General features: G+C 37.2%; 1 protein-coding gene across 4 annotated transcripts in view; it reads right to left on the reverse strand.

Annotated features, from left to right (window-relative positions):
• LOC105199349 (G protein-coupled receptor kinase 5) overlaps window positions 1-19,653 on the reverse strand; it is a 90,707-nt gene that overhangs the window by 25,697 nt on the left and 45,357 nt on the right. For 2 of the 4 annotated variants that reach the window (XM_011166410.3, XM_039458273.1), the window contains exon 1: window positions 13,188-13,962. The exons of 1 other annotated variant lie outside the window; for it this stretch is intronic. The gene's annotated coding sequence lies outside the window, so the exon portion shown is untranslated. Of the gene's footprint in view, window positions 1-12,515; window positions 13,963-19,653 lie in introns of those variants that run through there. One more of the 4 variants, XM_011166412.3, reaches the window with a different exon arrangement.

The following is a 19,653-nucleotide window of genomic DNA, read 5'->3' on the forward strand; positions in this document are numbered from 1 at the left end:
GTTTGATAGATGAAGCCAGGTCCGCGAAGACGGATCCGGATCGAGCAAAGAACAAACAAGTGAACTAGTGAGTAAAGAAAAAATATCTTAAAAAAATTATTTACTCGGCTGGACCTGATACCTTATTTACTTGCAGTCAAGTTAAAAATTGCTCGATTGAAATATTTGTGTAAATAAAATGAAGAAATAATGTTTAATCAATTTTTTCTTGTAATTTTAGAAAATATTTACTGTTCGACTATTTTTACATTTAAGATTGATTAGATTTTTTAATCTAAGAAAACGCTCTAATCAAATTTAATAACATTATTAGCTTATTTATAAAATTTTTATTTGAATGTAATAAATGTAAAAATACAAAATTATATACTTAATATGTGTGTCTATTTAAAAGTAAATATTTTCATTTGAAAGAACAAACAAATACTTGCATCAAAATATACGGTTTAAAAAAAATGTATTTTTTTTATTTAAAAAAATTTGTCTCTTATTATTATATTAGTGTACGTTTCATCTCCTTTCGATATATCAGAAGAAATCACTTTATTACAGTATCTTAATAGTGTCAAATTATATCCAATTCAAGTTATTTTTTATCATTCCTATAGGTCGCTTATTGCTCCTGCTTAACATATTATTAATTTAACTAAAATAATAGAATTAAATAATTTAATTAAAATTTCAATTATTCTTTTAACATATTTTACGTAAAAATAATAGATTTCAATGCATATAAAAGTTAAAAATAACAAAATGTTATTTAACTCAAGGAATTGATTTAAATTTGATTCTTGAATATCTACGAGTAATAACGTGTACGCTTGTTTATTCATTCGTGACTGTGCGTTAGCTTGATCTGGATCCACTTTAAAAGGGTATTTATCATTCATTAACATTCTCAGGCACTCTAACTAAATTTGAATTGATACAACAAATTAACGCAGTATTAATTATGACAAATCATCGTTATTATCGCACCATCACTATTATTTTCAAAATAATCAACTGCCCACGTGTGTACACAGTTTACTATCCAAATATTATTTTGCTTACGAAACATTAATTTAATGACTGAAATAAAAGAATATAATATTTATAGAGGAAATATTCACGCAGGGAGAACAATTTTAATGCAGCGTCTAAAAATTTAGCTAGATAAAGATTAAAAAATAATTTTATGTTGGAACACCAAAATAATTATGCAGGACGACGCCGAAGCATAATAATGTTGTTGCAGTTTTGGCAACCTAGTTAAATATACAATTTTTTTAATGGTCCAACATAATTATTTTCAGATCGGTATTTCAGTAAAATTATTCAATCCATGCACGGAAATTTGTGGAGAGCGTTAAAGTGCCGAATGCAAACGGCGACACGCTAGCTAATTTTACACATATTCCCTCGCACTGAACTCTCATTAGCATTTTAAAGCGAATACATCATTAAGATTATATAACGGCGTACGATTCCACAGATTTTTGATAAATATTTTCTCAAAGAATAAAAATCTAAATAAATTTCTCACCACACGAATATCACGCGAGCGTCGTTCGTCACTGGCACACACGTACGTACGCATGAATGGCAATGCATCGGACAGGTGCATTGGAGAGGCGGATAAGGGGAGGAGCGGAGAGATAAAGATAACGACGCAACTAAAAGCGCCGCGTTGACGACGACAGCCGGCCGTAATCTAATAAGCGCCGGGGAATGCGCGTTATTTCCACGTATTCATATCCGGTAGAAGCTTTTAATGCCGACTCGCCTGTACCACCGCGGGAATATAAATTCCGAGTAACCGCGGAAACGCGCGGCGGGGATTAGAAAACCGGTGGAATTAGATGGATTCTCTCTTGCCCGCCACAAATTGAACTCGCAGCGCCCTTTCCAATTATCCTCTCTCGCGCGAACGGACTCTGGCCGACGAGAGCCGTTCTTTTCTTTTAATTCTCCCGATATCGCGCCCGTCTCCCGCTGGAAGCCGATTCGATTAATTCTGCGTAAAACAGATCGCCCGAAGCTAAACGAACGCTGGAGAAATCGCGAGAATTCGCGGCCCATCGAAACTGAACCTTTTAACGGTAATGACATAACGTGAAGTGTAATTTTTTTTTTAAGTTGCAGTGTATCTTCTCTTTAATCACAAATAATTATGTAGATTATTATTCGTAATATGTTATACATCGCATGGAATATGAGCATATTCGCATGCCATATGTTACTTTAGCTACACTGAGAGAAAAAATTACCTTTAAAACGAAAAATTTTACTTAACACAAATAAATTATTTACTCGAGAAGCCGTAATAGCTTATTCACTGGCAGTCAAGTTAAAAATCTAATTGGAATATTTTTATGTAAATAGAAGTTATTGAGAAGTTATTTTTTCTTGCAGCTCTAGAAAATATTTACTGTTAGACTATTTTTATGTTCAAGATAATCAAATTTTTTACTCTGACAAAACAATTAAGTTTAATCATATTATTATGTTAGTAATATTATTATCATGAAACATGGTAAGTTAACAAGAATATTATTATAAAACATTATTGTTAATATTATTATTATAAACATTATATTAATATTATTATCATTTTTAATCTAAGAACATAGTTAAGTTTAATAATGTTATTAGCTCCTTTGTAAAATTATTATTTAAATGTAAAAAATATAAAAATACAAAATTATATACTTAAAATAATACGTCTATTGAAAGGTAATTTTTACTTAAACAAAACAAATGCTTACACCAAAATAATAAATACATGGTTTTAAAGAAATGTTTCTTTTTTCATTAAAACAATTTTTCACTGTACATTCTTACTTCACATAAATGTAGATTACTAGTCTTTATTTTTGGATATAAAATACGCCACTTTATATTTTATAATCATTCGTGCTTTTAAAGCGCGAATATTATCATCCACGTATATTATTTTAAGCATCGCATCGCGCTACATTGCAAAATTGAGCGACATAAGAGATGCGCTTGGCGAGTCGCGCTTCCTCTCGACAATACGCCCAAGAATTTTTTCTCTCAAGGAGATATGATTGGGCGGAAAGAGGTTTTTCTGAATGGCGAAGAGTGTTAGCCATTTGCGATGCACCGTACCGGCGGCGCGCTCTGGAATGCGACGCGCTTTTCATACCATTGTTCGAGATACGGCGATACGGCGATACGCGACTGTAAATTGACGACACGACGATGCGCAACGTGTCGAGCGTGTCTGGATTCCCGAGCACGCTAACAGTGTATCCCCGCTATTAATTGCGATCGCATTCCCTCTCGGTGCCGTTCAATCCACAGCGCAATTTCGTTTAATTGCCTTTTCAAACATAATTCCATTTCACCGCTAATATTTGCTTCTCGTCGAAGAAGAGGACGCCCAGGGTGTATTCTATACACAATTTTTTTTTTCCAAGATCCTCTCGTACAATTAATAATTCTTCCTTCTGCAAATTCATCAATGTTATATTCAGTAGCTTTTTTTTATCACACACGGGAATTGCGTATATTTCATGTCGTTACGCGGCGTTACGTGAGGCGAGAAGGAGAGAGAGAGAAAGAGAGTCAACTTTGCAAACGCGTGTATAACGAGCCAGTTCGCGATTCCGGAACGCTTCCATGCACGCTGAAAATCGACGCGAAATACGCGTACATCAGCATGATAAATCAATTTGAATGCTACGATGACCATGAATGCGATAAAGAGTGATTCGAACGCGATTCGACGTGGAAAAAAAAGGGGAGAAGCGAGAGTCGCCCGCCTTTGAAATCCTCGAGCTGAAACCGAGAACGAGGTGAATCGCTACGCTCGCGTGCACGATCCCCCCTTCGCCGATCGCGATATGTGCGTTGCACAGTGAAATAGAAATTGCCAATAACGGCGCGACGGAACAATACCCGCCGCTGACGTTGATATGCATTAAAGGCGTTCGCATTGTGTCAATCAGTAATGCAGTTTATACGTGACTGACGGTACCATAGGCGGTGTAACGCGGGCGCGTCCATACGCATACATGGTGTCTCGGATCGACCGCGTTCTCTTTTTCGGCCAACTTCGACTCGAATTTTTCTGCTCGCGAACTTCGAAAAGGTTTTAAGTTACATTAACGAAGAGTCTTTTAAAAGTTAAATGTAGCTTTCCGGACAGTTCAAGTCACAAACTTATTTCAACTCTCGAAAGAGAGTAGCCTTGGTTCGAAAGGTTGTAATTGGATCACTATACTCAATTATATAAATGAAAAGTTACTCTACGTATGATAATAAAAGAGCAGTAAAAAAATCAGCAATTTTCGAGTTTCACTTTTTACATCCTTGAGATATACGTTGTTAAATCCGTAGTGTCGGCTTGTTATTCTCAGTGTGAGCTATTTTCAATTATTTCCGTAGGTCGCCATTGCTCCTCCTTAATATGTCGTTAATTTAACTAAAACAATGAAGTTAAACAAGTTAACTGTAAAAATGTTAAATTTGACTCAAATTTCATGTATTATTTAAATTGATAATATATTAAGTAGGAGCAATGGCGGACTTATAAGAATAATTAAAAATAACTCAAATTGAGTAGAATTCGACACTACGAATTCAATAGTGTAGTAAATTTCGATACACGTGCAAGTTAAAAATAACGAAATGTTATTTGATTCAAGAAACTCGTTTAGATTTCATTCTTTAAAGAATTGGCTCTTCTGTCCCCTTCGGATCCTCGCCTCTCTCTTTAATATTTAAGAAATTAAATTTAGTATAAAGGGCATGCATGAATAATTTCCGAAAACTAATGAATATCCATCGAAAGACTTAGCTATTAATATTTGATTCTTGAGCTATTGAAAAATTTTCAGGGTACAATAATAAAACGATGTCACATGAAATCTTCGACCAGAAAAGATTCTCTCGGAATTGTCTGCAGGTCAAACGAAGTACAGTTGAGCTGGAACACCATATGTGCATGTGTGTGTCTATGTATGTGCACGTTGTACGATATCATGCGGATGTACAATGTGTATATGTACGCGAGAAAGAGGGAGTGAGAGGCACGAGAGTCCGAAGGGGATGGAAAAGCCAATTCCGTCGTATCAGCGCAAATGGCTATTGGCCGACAGGAAGGAACGCCGTGCGTTCTCCGCAGAAGACGATAATAATAAACGTTTACGATCGGCGAGCGCCAAATTGAAGCGCGAGAGCCTTTTTTTTACAATCGGGACTTAACCCACGCGATATTTCAATATCCGGCGCTCTTTTTCCACGTCCTGCATTATAGATCACCCGGGCTCACTTTCGTCGCGTTTCTCAAACGCGTACCGACGTAATTTGCAACGCAGCGCGGAAGATGAGTTTTTCCGGAATTTTTAGCGAGGCTTTCAGCAAGATAGATCGTCGGCTCACGTTCTTGAAATTTATCCGAGAGAAACTACAATCGTACACACGTGCGGGAGAGAGAGAGAGAGAGAGAGAGAGAAAAGGAAAATTGCCAACGCTTTAAGCCGTTGCAACATCTCGCAACATTAATCATACTCGTGAAAGAGTGGTCGAACTTTCAAGCACAAGTGCTCCAATTTCATAAAAAAAAATAACTTACATTTGTTTAACCGAACCCTACTCATATTTCCTTCACACATATATACATTTAACGATGTAACGCATTTTTATAGAATGCGATAATTATAATAAAAAAAAGGAATAAAATTAAAAGATGTTTGTGCAAGAGATCGAAAATAACGTGAATGAACATTAGTTGCAGCTTTTGTTATAAGAAAGAGTATCTGGATATAATAATAATGAGGCAGCCTTGAATGGATGCGCCACTATTACGCAGGATGCAGAGCTTGCTTTATTTTCGGCTGACAAATGCTCGACGTACAACGAGCGTTGAGAAATTAGTTTAAGCTAGACGAAAGTTGTACGCTCCGATGCAAGCGACAACGGTCGACCGAGTAGAGCGCATTGTGTTTCGCTCTCGTTATACGCGAGAGGAGCATAATTAAATAGCAATCCCTTTGTTTCCTGGCACGCCAAGTTCAATCTACATCTCTTCGCTTAGAAAATAGCGCCAAAAGTGCATTACGCAACATAAAATTGATCGGAGCTTATAAACTAAAACGTAAATTACTAAACTGCTCGCTTAGAAATTTGTCCCAATTAAATAAATTGTATCGCGATACTAATTAGAAAATTTTATTTTTATTTCAGATATAAATTTTTCAGATTAGATTTGGAATAGAAGAAAAAATAATAGAAAATTCGCGGTTTTTTTTTCACGATTCAAATCGGTATATTTGTATGGAATCGAATGAGGAATCCAATAGAATAAAAAAAAATATATATTTATATAATATAGAATCGAATGAGGAATTCAAGAGAATAAAAAGAAAAAAAGAAAAATTACGTATATCGATCAATCTGTACGTAACGTTCCTTTCTATGTATAAAATAATTGATGTTATAATATTGTTATTGTAAATAACATTTTATATTAATTAATATTTTTTCAATGTTTTAATGAGTGAATCTGCCACATAACGATAAAAAACAAATGCCATATTTATTATGGCTACGGTCGATCAAAGCAATGACGATCCGAATTGTTAGAGTAAGGTCTCGTTAGTGCCTCTGCCATCAGTGCTTAATAAAATGTATTTATTTTATTGCCTTAACGAGTAAGCTTTAATTTTATAAGTTCTCTACAGTTACAAAGAGAAAAGAATGCTGTCGAATCAACAGCATCAGTCTAATTGGAAATATTTTGTTAATTCAATAACAATATTAATGAAACAAGAAGATTAAAGTAAAGGCAATAACAAGTATAATTTATAAATAAAATTTAGCTGAATCAGTTACATATATTAATAATAATCCGATTCGATGTTTAATTGAACCGAATCAAACTACGTTTTAATTCATACAGTATTTTTTTCAGTGTAGTATAATCAGAAGTAAAATCAGTATTACATATACAAAAAGAAGAATCTAGCTAAAACTCTAATCTTCTAGTCAACACTTCTACTTTCTACGTTCATTCTACGTTCAGTATTTAAATTCGTACTTGTAAAGTAGAAATATTTAAATTGCTTCAATATTTTGCGCAATTCCAATTATGTAAAATAAAAATCGAAAGATACCTTAGCAAAACTTTCGTAAGAGCTAATGAAATCTGTTAAGATTCAATTTCTCAATTAGGATCGAGTTTACAAACCATTACGCTTCTGAATCTTCACAAGTTTCTCAATCAGAATCACTAATTTTTGGGAGAAATCAGACTGCATTCTGATTTGATCTCCAACGATTTTCTGTGCGAATGCTTTATTATTGTACCTCGTGATTACTTTTAATAAAAAAATTTCGAAAAGCTCGTCCATTTTATCCAGCCGGTCGGTCACGTTAATGGGGACAGAGCTGGAGGAGATACTCTGTCACTATCGCGAAGGTATATGGTATTTGGAATACAGTAACAGATATCTTTGTGACATCGATATTTTACCTTCGATATTAGTTAGTTAGCGATACGTAGAAAGGAGTATCGGATTTCGTGCGATATTCCGCGGCTGCGTTCAATTTCGATCGCGCGCCCTATCACGTGGAAGTTTCGAATTCCGTGCCTCAATCTCAGATTCCAGCCCCCGTAATTTGCAATCCGCCGTCAGACGCGAACTTCATTAGGACGACTTCACTGGCACTATATTATCGTGCCACGACGGTTTTAGCGGTAGGTAAAATGCTCGACGGTAATTTGCGAGACGGGCGTCGGCCGGGAGATCGCGACGAGCGGAAAGAAGGTTTCCTCGTCTGTGGTTCGTCTATCAGCGTGTCCATGATTGCGGTACAACGGTTTGCGGTCCGTGCGATACCGAACTTACTTACGTACGTAATACCCGCGACACACGAGACACAAACCATTGAACGGGAAATAACGGTACAGAGTCGCGTTCGCCCCTCTCTCTTTCTCTCTCTCTCTGTCTGTCTTTGAAGAATAAAAGAGCGCGAGCATAAAATCCGGTTGCTTTACAGCTGTACTTTATACTTAATAGCATTAATTAATAAGGCGAAAAATCCGAGGAGCAAACATGCGTATAAAATATAAATCTAATTAAAGAGGTAAATACTTTAAATTATAGTTATTAAACCAATCTCGCGTTACCGTGCCTGTCCAGAGTTTTCCATTCGGAGGCAAAAAGAAAAGTCGAACGATTGCGCAGATGCAATCTCGATTCGGCAGATAAATTTCCTGCCTCGCGCGTTACACAAGGAGAGCCAGAGTTACGTCGACGTACGTGTTACACGTCGTCTAAAGTGGACTCGAGAGCGGGATTTACTTCATATTTATTCATACGATCCGACGACGTGTTAACGTTTGCAGTGGAGAGTAAGCACTTCGACTGACAAGCACCACCGGCCGGCCAGCGGGCACGTGCGCGCGGAAGGACGCGTAGTACGCTTTTCCGCACTACGACTCGCGGCGGCGGTGGCGACGGGCAGACTTTGGGATGTAAATGAATATTGCAAGTCCCACTGCTACCGGCCTGTCATGCGCTGGTCCGCGTCAACGAGGCGCATATAGCGCATACACACGTATATGCCATCCGGGAAGCCTCGTTCGACGACCCTGAAGCCTTCGTCTTCTCTCTCTCTCTCTCTCTTTCTGTGTGTCTACTCGTCTCTTCGTTCTCTTTCTCGCAGCGGATAAAAGCTAAATTTTCGCGTTTAATCGCACGCCGCGATTTATCGCCAAGTGTTTCTGCTCGCCTCGCTCTCGCATTGATAGCGTCACATTTGCCGCGTGTCGAATCGAAAGATGTCATTTATACATCCTGCCTAACGCAGCGAAAAGAAAGAAGGTCCGGAAGGATTTCCCCAGGAACCTTATTTTAAATGGATATTCGTCGTAGAGCGATAATAATACTCTCGGGAGCTACAGAGGAAAAATGCGAAAAGCGAAACTTTGCATAGAGATTTTTCCGAGACGCACGATTACATATCTTTCTTCGATATTACGTATTATATAATAACATTTAAACATATTCTGAGACACACGATCACGTATCTTTTTTCGTTATTACGTATTAATACCACTTTAAATATTATTTACGTTTTATGTAAATTTACAGCGAGTTACAGATATCTCTTGCATAAATTCTATAAATATTTAAAAGTAGAGAGTCGAAGTTTTGCTTCTACTTTCGACCTCAATTGGACCTCTCGAGCTCCTTAAGAGATTTAAAAGAGTTTTTAGAGAAAACTCTCCACAGAGACCCTATTGTAATCAATAGATTCCAAAGAGGTCTATTTGAATGTTTCAAGTATCAAGATAAGTGTAAAAAGGAAGAGATAACTGAGGTCAAAAGTAAATAAAATTTTGACTCGGATATCCTAAATTAGACTTTTATGTCTATTTTGATACTTTAAACACTCAAAGACCTCTTTTGATGCTACTTGTGATCAATCGACTATAAGAAAATTGTAAAGAGTCTTAAGAGGTTTTGTCGAAAACTCTTTAACCTCTTTTTTTAACGTCAAAGTGAAAAATTTTCCGATAACTATCATTTTGAGGCATAAAGTTAAAGTGACTATAATTTCTTCGAGAAAATAAAGGATAAATCTGAAAATTTTAGGATTTCCTTTCAACATGTTTCCAAGCCAGTTTAAACTAAACAACTAGATTCATCAATTGTTAACAACTAAATTTATAGCTGGATACAGATCTAAAAATAATTTTGTTAAATCCTCAAAATAATTGTTGACGGATGTTCAAGCACGGTAAAAAATGTTGCAAAAATTTTTTCCAGCAGTTCAGTTTGAGAGTCCAACATAATTATTTTGATAGCCTAACAAAGTTATTTTCAGATCTCTACTCAACTAAATTTTTAGATACTTTGGCAAACCCGCACAAAGTAAGAGTTCAATTCCCACGATTGTAACCTGTTATAATTATCTAGAGCCTATACACATTCTAAAACTAAGATTGAAAGTAGGAGAAAAGTTTCGACTCGAACTAGCCCGAGTGTGAATCGTAAATACTCGCCTCCACGTTGCGTCTCAAATTTTAATGCGAATTTATACGCGAATTTGTGCTCGACGTACCGGACGGATAGATAAATGGACACGGTGGAAAACGACGAATTAATCGCGCGTCTACCAATAATAAAGCTATCAACCGGCGAAATATCCGACCCTCTCGCGCGCTCCAAAGGCCCGACCGGATTCTCTCTTTGCGGAGCAAACACCCGGGCAATCGCGTCTAACGACGACAACGACGGTTTAATACGCCTCCTATTTGCCCCCGGCGGCGGCAAATAGAAGAAGAAACGGGCGAGCGCACTTTAAACCGCTTTAAACCCGAAAAGTTCAAATCCCAAGCGGGATGAGCGTTCATCGAGCACGTGTCTCTGTCGCGCTGCAGATTCTACAACCGATTCGCAAGCAGCTATTTTCTCGGATTATCGAAGAATCTAACAATTAACAAGTGAAGCAATCGACGGTTAAGACCAAAAGACTTTTAGCGAATTAAACTTAAGGCGGAGAAATAAACGGATAGAAGAATACTTTTCGAATGAACTTTAAACTTCATGTGAAATATAGCTCGCTTAAAAATTTATTAAATATTGAGAAGATGAAAAGACTTCCCTCGATATTTTCGCTTGGGAAAAGAACTTGAGATTGGTCGAAGAGAAATTGAATATCAAGAAAGAATGAGATCCAAGTGTTCTTTACGTGTAATATATGTTCCAAGGAAACGATTGAGATAATAAAAATATCGATTTCAATGAATCACTTTGCACTTTAGTCATTGAATCGTTACTTAACGCGTTTGCATGAAATTCTCGGACAATTCAGTATTATTGCCACAATAAGAGAAATAATAGACCGAGTTAGGCCCTGCACGCAATGGAGTAATATTATGATAGATATTAGGAATAGCAATTAGAGCTTTAAAATCAATTTTCTCAATAAACCGTACAAATAAATAAGTTACGCCGTATTTCGTGTAACAATTTATATCTTATATTTTATTAATACACTAAGAAAAATAATTAACTTGACTAAAATTTTCAACTTGATCAAATTTCTTTAATTCAAGTATTTGTGTGTGTGTGTGTGTTTAAAGTAAATACTTAAAGTTCAAGTGTTTGAGTTAAATTTATACATAAATACATAAACCGAAGAAATTAATCAAGTTGTAAAATTTAGTCAGTTTAACAGTTTTTTTTCTCAATGAATCCATTGTCCATACGTTCAATATTCATTAAAGAATCAATCTCAATTTTTTTCAATTCTTATTCCTAATATATAATATTCCTCCATTGTACACAGAACCTCACCACGCAAACTGTGACGAGTGTTATTGATTAAAAATGTAGATTATATATATAGAATAAAACTGATTAAGCACTCGTTAACCAGTGACCCACATTAAATATTAATTTTATAATATCAAATATTATATTAAGAGTTATATTTTTAAGAAGAAATAGAGTTGCTTTCTTATCACTTGTTGCAGTTAATCTGAGTTTAAGTCTAAATATTATTTTTATAACAGCGAATATATTAAGAATCATAATTTTAAAAAATTGCTTTGCCAAACAGAAGTTAAAGTAATCGTTTTAATAAAATTAAAATAGGAAAGGCTCTGAAGAAGTAAATCAAAATATTAATTTATGCCGAAAGAACCAACACAGAATGTTCATTCACAGAATGTGTGAATTAATGTAATTAACAAGCGATTATTATTAAAGTATAGACGTTACGATACTTAGTTTTAGATCGACTTCAGTGTAAAATACTCCATTCCACATGCGATGGTTGACAATCGTGTAGTGCAGGTACAAAAATTTTTTCCAAGCCCACATTGTCTACACAATTGTATTGCATCATTTTCGGCTCTGGAAAGAAATTTTTGTACCTGCGCTACACGATGGTCAACCATCCTGTGTTCGCTCTTTCGGCATTAATTCATTTTAATAAAGTAATAAAATATTATAATTATGTTGCGTAAATAATGTTTTCTTCACAGAAAAACGGTTTTGCTGAAATATTTAAAAAGTTTGCTAAACACAGATTTGAAAATAATTTTGTTAGCCCATCAAAATAATATCGAAGGAGGTCCAAGCATGATGAGGAATGGTGCAAAAAGTTTTGACATTCTACACAGGCAAAAAAATGTTGAATCAACAGCATCAGTTCAATTGAAAATATTTTGTTAATTCAATAACAGTATTAAATGACAAAAACAAAAAGATTAAAAGTAAAGACGATAACAAATATAGTTAAAATATAGTTAACTAAATAAAATTTAGTTGAATCAACTATATCAGCCCGTGATTCGATGTTTGCTTAAATCAAAGTACATTTTAATTCATATTGCAGCATTTTTTTTCAGTGTAGCAACCAGTTGGAGCAATCTACATAATTATTTTTACTAACAGAATCATTTTCAGATTTACATCTAGTAAAAGTTTTAAACACGTGAACAAGACAGTTCTTTCCCTCTTCATATGACACATAAATGCTGTTCGACTTACGATCAACCCGTTTTACAACCGAAGTCTCGTAACCTCGTCGTGAGCAGAGGGCTACCTGTATTCGCACACTTGACAATAAAAATGTAACAATCAAGCTCGCGCAGTCGTGTCTCAGGACAACAATAGAAATAATAGAGAACCTCTCGCGTGAAGCGTCATCACCGTTCGAAGGATCACGCAACACTCCGTGTCTCGTTGCTCCGAGACAGGTACCTGCCCACGAAGACAGCCGTGAACTTGGGGAGGGGGAGGTCGTGTCTCCGTGCGTGCGTGCGTGCGTACGTCGCGGGAAACGCGGGAGCGCTCGTCAGCGCTCGTGAGATCGAAACGTGAGCTCTCGTTGTCGGCTCACCCCCTCCCCCTCCTTTTCATCTTCTCTCCTCTACTCCCAGACGCCTTACCTCCACGCCGGCTCCGGTCCGTGTCTGTCACGCTAGCTCCCGCCGCGAGGAGGGACGATCGAGGAGGCACCTGGAGCCACCGAATCGGAGTTGAGACGTGACCCGGCGATCAGAATGGATCGCGTGTCATCCGCGCGAGAGGAGAAAGCGACGAGGAAGATGTCGCGGGAGGAGGGAGGAGGGAGGAAAGAGGGACGTCGTTACCGACAGAGTTTTCTCGCGTCTGCTTCGCGAGCGGTGTTTCGTCCGTCTTTGTCTCTGCCTCGCTTACCTCTGGTGGCTGGCTGAAGGTGCGGACGAAGGCGGCGAGGATGATACTGATAACGTCGATGATAACGATAATGATGACGATAATGATGACGAGGTGGAGAAGGACGACAGCAGTGGCAGCGACGCGACGGGGTAGCTCCGAAACGGTGCTAGCCGGCGGCGAGCTGCGGCGCGCGTACACGTTTCTCTCGTCGGTTCACCCGATTACAGGTCGACACTGAGGCACTCGGACTGACAGACAACGCGCGCGGTTGTATCGGCGACACGAAGAAAGCACAATGGCCGACCGCGCGCCTCCGGTCTCGCGACCACGATCCGCCGCACGGGCCCACGAGGCGCGCTTCTTCTTCCGCCCGCCCCCCCCTTCCCTCGATAGACAGAGATAGAGCGAGAAACGCGCCTGTTCCTTCCTTCCTTCCTTCCTTCCTAGTTCGGGAACGCGCGCCCGACACGACGCGGGCGTCGTCGCGCGGCACGAAACACCGGACAATGCGTACTTGCGTACGTACGTCCGCTTGACGAGAGCGGTTTCGTCACTGCGTGCGTGCGTGCGTGCGTGCGTGTCCGATCGCGTGCGAAGCACCCGTTCAGTCGCTCTCTCGCGGCGCCAAGTCGCCGCACGGCGCACCACGCGATGGACAAAAACCAACTGACTGGCGTGCCGCTCGGCGGCGAGCGGCGAGGCGCGAGGCAGTAGGAACCCGCGCGATGAGAGGTTAAGTGGTGGGGGGAGCGGGAGCCGGCGCGCTCCTTCGCGTAGCGATGCGGAGAAGGACACGGTGCGTCTGCCGCCCGCCGCCGCGCCGCCGGTGCCCGGTGCGCGCGTACGGGAGCGAGACGGCGCGCGCGGCGCGGCGCAGACGGCCGCGATTGGGCGTGGTAGAGTCCCTAGACTCGTCCTCGTATCGACCGCCGCCGACGCGGCCGCCATTGCTCGCCGCCGGCTGACGCGCGAGTTTCAAACGCGCGGCAGGCAACGTTGCCGAACAATGAATTTGTTTTTTTATCGATTGTACTAAAAATTTCCTTAATGTTTTCAGCAAATTTCAAACACGTATCTAATTCATTTGAAGTATAGAAAGCACACTACACTTTTAAGAATGCGTGGGAATTTAATGTACTTTAATGTATTTTAAAATTACAAAAGAATATTAACATATATTTAGTACTGAAAAATATATGCATGAATTTTTACGGTGAAATTTAACTAAACTACACTCATAAAAATACGCAGCAAAATTTAATGTAATATAACGAATGCAAAGAACATTAAAAACATTAAAAAACATATTTTTTAAATGTTTTTTAAATGTTTCTTTCAATGTTCAAATATATATACTTTTCAGATACATTAAATTTAATATACTTGTGTAACTTAAAAGTATATTGAATTTCATGACATTTTTAACAATGTGTAATTTCTACTGTAGCAATAATTCTGAAAATAAATATACCGAGAAAAAAATTTGTTAATAAACTAAAATATTTAATTCAATACGTTCAACTGAACTCAATACTAAATATTGAGTTAGTAACTACGGGAGTTAGTTTAGTTAATTCTCGATTAAAAAATGTTATTAATGGTTGATTATATTTTTTTTTGTACGACTAAATAATAGGTGAATTAATCCAATGTTTAGCAAAACGTATCAAATTAAAGATTTTAATTTTACAATAAATTTTTTTTCAGTGTATTATTCAATAATTATTGTATTATTAAATAATTATATCATTTAAATTCGTATGAGATGTATATAAAGTGTTTATGCAAATTTTTAAAAAATTCTCTAAAAATTCTTGCATTTTCCTGGAGTTCTATTTAAAATTCCAAGTAAGATTAAAGAATTTTAAAAGGTCTTTAAAATAAATTTATTTTATAATACTTTATAATGTTCCTTAATCGTATATAAAAAAAGCTGACTTTTGATTTTATTACATTCCAGGAAGTATTAAAAAAACAATATAAACTGAATGACATGTAACAATCTGTCCGTAATGCACGGATTATTGAAAGTACAGAAAGAGGATTGAATACACAATATCAATTTAGAACAATGTATTGTCTTCTATTGTCACTGACATTTTTATTAAAAAAAACTTACGAGTTATGCGAGATACGTAAATGAATGTGTATAACATATTGCTGATTGATTATCGATATTGTATTACCAAGAAAAAATGATTAAAGAAACAATTTTGTCAAAAAGGGAAAATTTCAAATTAAAAATAAAATTTTAAAAAACTTCTAAGTATCAATAAAATCTCATGAAAATCCTATCTAATTTTTAAAAATAAAAAAAAAAATTCCTTGAAAATTTCAGATTTTTCCGATTTTTCCCAGTAACAAACACCCTGTGTATAATAAAGTGATAATAACATCCGATATATATTATCGGAAAGCTAAAACTGATAGGTTGTATTCTAATAGCAACCGATACACATCAGGCTGCAACGTTATATGCAAGAAATTCCGGAGCGGGGAATGTCTGCGAGACAAATAGAGCGCTTGGAATGTCCGGAAGAAATCAAGATCTTTCTTCGAGTCTCTCGGTGGATTTCAGACGACGGTACGAGCAAACTTTTTTGAAAAAATAACCCGTGTACTTTCATATGCGAGCGATTACGGGTGAGATTTGGCATGATAAATATTGCACCAATGTCTAGACGCGTTTTTGCGCCTAAATGCTCGACAACGAATAAAAATGATATGACGTATAAAATGATGTGGTATACTTCCCCTCGGAGACCCGACTCGGCAGACGCTAAACATTGTGTGTGTTGCACACGTCTACGATTTATATAAACGTAAAGGCAGATTCATAAAACGAAATAAATTACTCCAAGTTTCAAGCTCAATCACGGTGTAACTATTTCGAAATCCAATTTCCGAACAACTTTTCAAGCACGTCCATTTCCAGTTTAAAATTCGCTTTCACGGCGATTTACGCAGATTATTCTCGCGGCAGTATAACGATTAGAGTTTAGAATTTCAAGCGAGTATCGCAAAATTTGAATAATTAAATCAACTTTTTTTTTCCCTTCCTGAGTTTCCCTCTTGAATTTAAATGACTGCATAAAAGCAATTTCTGTAAATTAGCTGGCTATGATTGCATATTTCTCGAATCGTTTTTCAAATTCATTTCTTTTCTTTCTTAATCAGTAAAGAAAATTCGCTTTACCAATATAAGTCTGCTTTATTTCTCGAAAGCTAAACGCTGCACTTTATTAATACCGATAAAAATAGATGATTTGTTAAGATAATTAAAGAAGTTAATATATTTATAGCTATTTTGTATTTGTGTTTTCAAAGTTTTATTTTTAATTTTTATTTACGGAATACAATCTAAAAACAAGTCAACGATCTTCCTCTGTACCATCTTTATTAAGCTTCAATCTTTCTTAATTAGTAATTCTTTCGATTGTATAATTCGAACGCGAACGAAAGCGCGATTATTAAATTAAAAGCACTTATCGAGCGAACAAATCGGACGATCTACGAGCCGCTCAACAACACTGCGTGCTTAATCGGGTGAAAACGTGCGCTTGCGATCAGACGGCGAACGCCAATCGCTGCATCCAGCACCTGCAGCATCCCCGTGCCGTTGCGCGCACGATCGCGATTTATGATGTCCATTGCCGTGGGCGCGACAAAAAAGCGCTCCACTTTCGCTTCTCCATATTCAAGTCTTTGTAACAACCCGATACTCACGTGCACAAACACACACACATAGACGCGCGTATCGTCAACAACAGCCAAATAGGCTGGTACTGCCGGTATCGATTGGACATTAATAATTCAACTAGGGAGCAGCGATAGTAAAGTTTTACTTATTTATCCGCGTAACACTTTTTTGATCGTCGAACGGTTTTTGATTTATCGAACGATAAATTGCAATTAAACTTTAACGTTTTTATTAGTAAGCAAGAAAGACGAGAAGACGAGAAAATTAAAGAGAGAGGTCTTTTTTCAGTCACGTGCCACAGAAATCGTTTACGGACCAGATAATACCCCTTGTCCCATCCCTCAACGTCAGAAACGCCTCATGACCTAAGTATGTCAAGAATTTAGCCGTGGGCCGTTTTCGCTAATAGTACACGATAATTGCTTCAGCACGTGCTCGTCCGCGCGATTACACCACGGAATGAAGCGTGTCAAAAGCGCGGCCCGTACATAGAATTATTTGAATTCCTTTTTTTTTTTTTTTACATCGAAATCGCCGAGTGAACGATGACAACAAGGTCGCGATCAACCGGAGAACGGAGGCGGAGATAAAATTGACACGTGCTTTCAAATTGCGCTGGAATTATCATGTCCGGACGGAGAATTTTTTTATTTGTGCTTTGAATCTATAAATAATTCCAAATATAATAAACATAATGAAAAGTTTATGAAAGATTAAATAAATGACGATTAAAATCTTACAAAGTCAAAATGTAACACTCCCCTCGTTCGATTTATTTAATATCGAATTATTGGTAACACGAACATTACTCGGATTTTATAGATCTTGTTAAAATTTATTCGTGACGTATTTAATGCCGTAAAAGCGACTTAATTACTAGCGCAGCAGCGATGTTCCTCGATTCTTTTCCCGCCAGCGTACCACTTGGTAAAGTATAAAGCCTGCAATCCCCGACGGTGGTTGCGCAATGATTACGAATGGTACGTACTGAATGACGAGAACCGTGTCTCGCCGGGGGCTTTCTAAACTGCTTTTTTTTTTAGATCGAGCTACCTACCTCCCACTTGGCAATGGATAACGACATCCGAATTCGCGTCTATTAAAGCGTCGGAAGAGTCGAAAAGAGAAAACACGCGGGAATGCGCGGCTTATTCACTTTTTTCGGAATGCGTATATTATCGTGACGACCCACTGATAATGAAAAAAACACGAGATAGAACGTGACGCACTCGCGCACGATAAGAATGTTTGAGACCAGTTTCTGACCCGTAAAATTAGGCACGTAATTTGAATAGGGCGATAACGAAAAATCTCTAATAAAAACTAAAGAGAATAAATATTACGTAGGCGCAAAAGTTCTGTCAGCTTGTTTTAGAAAGCGACTTTCAAGTTTGCTGCACTGAGAGGAAAAAAATCACTTTTAATAAACGTTTGTTTGAATATTTGCAGCGAGATATTTACTAAATGTAAATAGATATTGTATTTATTTAGTACAAGAACCACTAATTTAATTTAACTATCATTTTCTTTAGTGAATAAATATTTATGTAATGTTAGTAAATATTTCATTGCAACTATTCGAGCATTTATAAAAATTTAGCAATTTTTTTTCTCAGTATGGTAACATTATCATTGCATGTTTTTTAATAATTCTCACAATGGTTGAGTTATAAATAAATAAGTAAATAAGAAGCTGTAAGTAATAAGTATTAAATAAAGGAAAGTTTGATATCGGTATTCACAAAAATTCTGCTAAGTGGACGTTAATAATCGGGCTAGAATTTTTGCACATAATATTAACATATAATTTCGTTATATACGTTATTCGATAATTAATACAAAAAATAAAATAACTCTTGGCTCTTGGATTTTGCGATACTTTTCATTAAATAACGTTAATGAAGGATGAAATTGTCAGATCCGCGAGATAAGCTCTGCTATTTTATGGATTATTGCATCCATCTTATCTTTCTATTTTTATTTTCTATCTATTAGACTTTAATGCTCTCCAACATGGGGCGATGATAAATTACAGTACATGAAATATCCTATCTTGAAAAGCCACCGCGATATACACAGGTACATATCGCGGCTTTCGAGTACTACAACGAGGTCAAACCCGAGATATTTCGTAAAGATTATTACAGTAAGCGCTCGAATGATTAAACTTTATTATTTTAATTACTCTTCACTTTATCATCAAACCATAAAAATAGGTAATATTTTCTCCGTAAAGAAAAGTAAGTGATAAAAATCAAAATTACTTTCTAAACGCCGTAATTTATTATTAGGGTCGCAATGTGACCTCATCACGGTTACTCGAATTTAACCGTAGTAATTGAGGGTTAAACTGGTTGGTCCTCATCTACGTGCACGACGAAACAATATGCCGCGCGTTTCCGCAACGTTACGAGATCCGAAACGTTATAAATGGCCGATTCGAATCGCGCGCACGTCAGTATTAATCATCATGGATCGCGTAGTTCATCTGCGAAATCAGGAAGATTGGTCGATATCCGATCGGCCAATCGCGTGTGAATCTTTTTGGAAGTAAAACACAGTTACCGCCCACGCGAACACAGTGGGCGCAGAGTGAACTGGCAAATCCTAGAAACAATATATAAGCAACTCGAATAATAAGCAACGATCTTCCTCTCAAAAATAAAATTCGTAGAGCAAAGAAAAATAATTCTACACACTGACGTTCGAATTTAGATCACTCTTTCAAGTTCTACTTAAATTGTAAAAAAAAACCTTTAAACAATTCTTTAAAACGTTGCTTCT

The sequence above is a fragment of the Solenopsis invicta genome, chromosome 16, assembly GCF_016802725.1.
Source record: "Solenopsis invicta isolate M01_SB chromosome 16, UNIL_Sinv_3.0, whole genome shotgun sequence".
Lineage (NCBI taxonomy): Eukaryota > Metazoa > Arthropoda > Insecta > Hymenoptera > Formicidae > Solenopsis > Solenopsis invicta.